The following is a 6573-nucleotide window of genomic DNA, read 5'->3' on the forward strand; positions in this document are numbered from 1 at the left end:
AGGAAGGCTCGAACCCGCACCGCATAGGAGAAAAAGAACGTGAAAAAAAACGTAACGTGTTTACTGTTGCATCCATCGCCAAACCAGAAGGAGCGTAGGTTTAAATTAACACTAGTAAATCGAAAAGAAGGGATGGCTTTTGAAAATATCGGCGAAAAATTACCTTCCCTGTAGAAAAGTGTCCAGTTGAGGGTGAAGCAATTAAAGGTTTTGGCAATTTTTTCGATATTTTTCGTCCGAAAATCCGCCCTTCAAAATGATACCGATCTCGTGAAAATCCGTCGCCTTTATCAAAAGTTTTAGGCAGACATACAAACATACATAAATACAGTTTAACAGACATATGAGATTTATATTATAGATGCAAATAAGACAGACCAGGTGTATCAATGACAAATCTATCGCAAAAGATGCGAAGTTTTACTTCAAACAAGTGGCAAACGATAATCAACTGGCACGCCTATTAAATACGTAAACAAAACGCTTGACAGCAATCGACCTTTGCTTGCGACGTGCGCAGATGGTAAACACTACTAACAGCGACGGCTTTTATGTTTATTATTCCGACACATTTTGCGGACAACATAAGAAATAACGGTGTTAGCACCCAAACTAAAATTTCTTCGCCGAGAAAGAGTCGTGAAAATGAATTTGAATGTTCTAAGGGCCTCTAAATTGACGAACGCTGCTGATTAGCAAGGGAGTTATGTATTTACGACTAGATCGAAGCTGTTATTTCAATCCCCCTCATGAGAAACTGTAGAAACTATTCTAGTTTCATTCGAAAATATATTGCAATTCTTGGAAGCAAGTTGTATATAAAGATTTCTTAACATAATACTGAATAATTCTCCAAATGTAATTATCAATTACATTTTATGGTTGGTATGCTTTCTATATCATTAATATCCTAAACACAGATCACGTGATGTTTCTGGTTGATGTCTTTCTTTATTTCTAAAAAAAAAAGGTTAGATAGATAAGTCTACTATGTTCGTATTTGTACTTGTGCCAGACTTTTATCGATCATTAATTATCTCTGAGCAACTTAGGAAATGACGGTTTTAAGGCCCAAACTAAAAGATTTTTGCTGAGAAAGCATTGTGAAGATTACTTTTAGTTGTAGAACCTCTAAATTCAAAACTTTTGCTGACAAGTTGGGAACCTATATATTGTCAAATAAAAAATACACCAGTTTTACTTGAAATGGAAGAAAGTTGCATTAAAAATCCCGAATATAATGCTGAGCAATTCTCAAAATGTAATTACGAATCCAATTTCATGGTCGACATGATTTCTATTATTAATATCAATAAAGCAGATAACGCCACAATTTGATTGATCTCTTCTTAGAAGCGGATAAATTTTGGTTGAAAAATCTACCTAATTGATTAATGTTATGTTCGCATTTGTATTTGTGCCAGACTTCTATCGATCCTTGAATTATCTTCATCCGTCAGCGCTTATCAATACAACTGGAAGATACTTACGAATGCTATTATAAAATGGATATAGATAAATATGATGAGAGGATTGAAAACACTTTGTGAAAAAAAGACAGGTTTTTAATATTACAGATTCATAACACATTAAAGTTAAATGCAATTATGTTGAAGAGTGCATGGATAAACATCAGTGGCATTTGTGTTCCACGGATGTAATGGTTTTGCAATAAAGCTCTGCTTATGGAAGTTCTGTTTGATTTTATGTAAAGAAAACGAAAAGGTAAAGTTATTTACAGTGGTTGTAGGAAGATGAGTATATAATACAATCGCGTTGACACACCGGTTCTCGTCAGACCACCTAAGTTAAGCAATGTTGAGCATGGTTAGAACCAGACGGGTGACTATTTGGGAATTCTAAGGGCTGTATGTGCTCTCCGCTTATGTCGGCATTTATTTCCAGTCTTCCTGTACATACACTTCACTTGCCACTGGTATTTAACAAATCAAAAAAAATGTCGTCTCAGGAGAGGTGTAGTTGGATATTGCGCACCTCCTGCCACACAAATTTCACGCGCAGGCACCCCTACGTTAGTATCCATAGTCTGTTAATGATTCCAGGAGCCTGTTTTTTTTTAGGAAGACGAGTACATTCCCGTTAAAATGTTACATTCCACATAAGACTGTTATTGGTGTAAGAAAAATATCCTATTACTAAATCTGCCATTTATTTCTCCAGATAAGGCACCGTTTATTGTATTATTTAAATTATATTTAATTATTAATGGTAACAGTTACGTCATAATCATGTTGGCATACCGATTCACACTGGATCACCGAAATTACGCAACGTTGAACCTGGTCAGTACTTTTCGACTTCCAAGTGATGTATGTACTCTCTGCTTATCTCGGCATTGTTTACAGTCACCCTTAACTTCTTCTTGGCACGGGACTCAAACAGTGTCGATTCAGGAGAAGTGTGGTTGTAGATTGCGCAATCCTTGCCTCACGATTACCCGGACAGATTCAGAGGGTATCCTTTGTCTTTCGAGAGTGAACTGAGGCATTGGTCGTAGACTAGAAAAACAAAGAATGTTCAGTTTAAATAACATTTTTCCTCTAAACCTATCTGTGATGAGTATCGCCCCCTTTTTTTTTAATTCTAACAGTAGTTTGCAAACATTCGAGGCTTCTATTTTCTTCAGAAAAGTTTCTTCATCACTGAAATATCCTGATGGAGTCTCTTGCCATATTCATAAATTCCATCACGAAAATTCTCTGCGAATTTATAAAAAGCACATAATTCGACGATGAAAAAGTCACAAAAACATGGTTCATATCATTGTACATAGAAAATGTATTTTAGAGAAAAGAAGGGCGTATGCTCCACTAAGTTGCCAAGTCGGCTTTGAACTTTAGGGCTAAGCAGAGCATTTTATATAATAGTTTAGAAGTATATAACATTATAACAGTACAAAATTCGAAATATTTGACATTAACAAATACGGTCGTTTCTTAATCAATAATATATATATATATATATATATATATATATATATATATATATATATATATACAAACAATATGGATTCAGTCAAGCCAGTTCAACAGCCTATATCTTAACTGTAGTTTCTGAACGTATATACCGTTCAATGGACAAAACAGGGGAGGGTAGAACGGTAACCCTTGATATATCTAAGGCCTTTGACAGGGTATGGCACGATGGTCTTCTAAGGAAAATTAGATCATATGGTATCACTGGAAGAATACACAATGTAATTAAATCCTTCTTAAGTAAGAGAAAAATCCAATGTCCCTTGACGGTCGTACATCTAAACAATATGATATAAATGCGGGAGTACCCCAGGGGTCTATCCTTGGACCATTATTGTTCCTGATATTCATAAATAACCTCCCTGATAAAAGTGTTTCGGAGATGGGTATAGTTGCCGATGACACAATCTTCTATAACAAGCATGAGGGGAAAACACATGAACACTAGAGGAAGACCTCCAATCTGTGGTGGAATGGGGACAAAAGTGGTTGGTCGCGTTCAATGCCGCCAAGACTAAACTAGTTTCATTCAATAATTACAAGAAACCCTCTCTAACACCTATAGCAATGGCCAATGACTCTTTATCTGAGAGTACATCTTCAAAACTCTTTGGCCTAACGTTTACAGGAAACATGAGTTGGAACAATTACATTGAAGGCATTGCCAGGGCCGCTGCAAGAAAGGTGGGCTCTCTCTACCGTGCTAGACAACTACTAACGCCCGAAAGTATCCTGTACCTCTATAAGGCCACCATTCGCCCATGTTTGGAGTATTGCTGTCACATCTGGGCTGGTGCATCTGCTACTAGTCTCTCGCTCCTTGACAAGGTTCAAAAGAGAGTCGCAAACCTGATAGGGCTTGAACTGGCATCTAAGCTTAAGCCTCTGTCCCATCGATGAAATGTTGCATCCCTCTGCCTTTTCTACAAGTATGTTAGTGGTGAATGCTCTGACGAACTGCAGACACTTGTGCCCCCACGACGTGAGCACCCTCGACAAACCCGACAGCCTGCTAAATCCCACCCTCACACAGTAGATATCCCTACATGTAAAAGGTCTTTTTTACTCCAATAGTTTCTTCCCCAGAACCGCTAGACTCTGGAATTCCATTCCAGGTCTCTGCTTCCCCAACAGTACTGACGTGCAGAAGTTAAAGTGTAACGTGAACCGACATCTTGCTGCCCAAATTCCTACATAGTACCCCAGTAGTTTTAGCCCCTGATAGTAGCCCCCTACACCAAAGTGGCAATTTGCCTTGTTTGGGGTGAACATGTACTAAAAAAAAAACACATGTCGAAGTAAATGGCAGAATCACTAGAGGATGACCTCCAATCTGTAATGGAATGGAGAAGCAAATGGATGGTCACATTCAATGCTGCCAAGACTAAGCTTGTTTCCTTCAAGAAACCTTTTCTACCCCCAATAGCAATGGCTAAGAATACACTGCCTGAAAGTATTTCCTTGAAACTCCTCGGCCTAACATTTACAGGGAACATGACTGGAATATATACACTGAAAGCATTGCTAAGGCTACTGCAAAGAAGATGGGCTCTCTCTAGCGTGCCAGAAAATTACTTACGCCTGAAAGTCTTCTGTACCTCTATAAGGCCACCATTCGCCCATGTATGGAGTATTGCTGTCACATTTGGGCTGGTGCATCTGCTGCTTGTGTCTCACTCCTGAACAGGGTTCAAAAGAATCGCTAACCTGATAGGCCTTGAACTGTCATCTAAGCCTTAGCCTCTGTCCCATCGACGAAATATTGCATCCCTCTGCCTGTTCCATAAACACTTTAATGGTGGCTGGTCTGACAAACTGCAAGCACTTGTACCTCCTCGACGTGACTACAACTGACAAACCCGACAAGCAACTAAGTCCCACCCCTTTACAGTAGAGATCCCTAGGTGTAAGAAGGCTATTTACTCCAATAGTAGCTTCCTCAGAACTGCAAGTCTTTGGAACTCCCTTCCGGGATACTGCTTTCCCAACTGTACCGATATTCAGAAGTTCAAGTGTAATGTGATCAAATATCTTTCTACTCATCTTCCTTCATAATGCCCCTGCAAATTGTTACCGATAGTAGCCCCCTACTTCAAAGTGGCACTTGCCTTGTTTGGGGTGACGATTGAATAATAATACTAATAATATATATATATATATATATATAATACTAATAATATATATATATATACATATATATATGTAAAGTCAATTTATATTTTAATCGCATTTGTCGCACAAAAAATCAAACAAGGCATTGTTGATGGCAAACTTTTGCAACTTACATATACAATGACGAATATAACTATAAGATGGAGGCGAAGAGACATGGAGGCTCGACGTTTAATCAGTCTTATGTAGGCTTTCTCAAGAGAGATGGTAAATGACAAATATGTCATGATTTCTGATGTTTTTGAATTATCTTAAACGCACGCGCGGACATACATACCCCCCATATATATATATATATATATATATATATATATATATATATATATATATATATATATATATATATATATCGCAAAAAATGTATGTCTATTTATGCTGGTTTGGATCCTTTCCAACCTTTAAATTAAGTTGCTTGCTTTAGTAAGAACAAGCTAGTGTAGACGCCAAAGTTACTGTAAGCCAAAGTACTTTCGAATTTGTTTAGATTCATAAACAAGAATACTCACCAGAACTTCTTTTTATTATATATATATATATATATATATATATATATTCTTATTAGTAACACACGTTATTAAATTATTGAATATGTTTAATTATTTTTGTAACATTTACAAACATTGTAGAATATTATTACGGTTAACTATTACTGCTAATCTCTCGAGACATATTAGAAAGTACTTAACCCTCAGTAACTAAGGCAACTATATTCACCAGGTATTGCCTGAAGGTAGAAAAATAATTAGAAGGTACGAAGGTACCTCTGTTTATACGGATTATACGGATCTTGCATGAAATATTCTCAACGTTGACTATATAACTATTATTTGTTATGTACATTTAATTTCAGTCAATAAAATAAATGGGAAAACTAAACAAGTACTAATAAACAAACTCGAATGCGCAGATATATTGCTTTTTTCACATGGCAGTTTTCTCTCATCATAGTTTTACCTTCGTTAAACAACTCGAGCATATAACATGACGCAAATACTAGACTGAAGCCACCAGTCAACTGTCAAGTATTGAGTGGGGAACTTCACCCAAGCTATAGTGACAGTTGGCATGACAGCTACGAAAGTTAAAGGTCTGTTTTGAAGTTAAAGCTCTGGTTCGGTAAAAGATTGTCTGTCTATCTGTATTCACCGATTCAATGTAGTAGTCATTCGAACTCCATAGTTTCTACTATTGATTTACGATGGGCGTGCAGAAATTATTTGCCTCTATTTCAATTCCGCCCGAATGGATCAGAGATGATTGCAAATTGTATTGTTATGATGACTGAACTTACGCATAAATGGCCTAATTATTTCGTTTCTCTGCTGCAGATGCCGAAGGTATAAGGTTCTATAAAAGCGATCCCTGTAATGGACGTGCGTTAAAAGCAGAGATGCGTCACAGAATT

The sequence above is a fragment of the Euprymna scolopes genome, chromosome 7 (assembly GCF_053919585.1).
Source record: "Euprymna scolopes isolate OS-2025 chromosome 7, ASM5391958v1, whole genome shotgun sequence".
NCBI classification, from domain to species: domain Eukaryota; kingdom Metazoa; phylum Mollusca; class Cephalopoda; order Sepiida; family Sepiolidae; genus Euprymna; species Euprymna scolopes.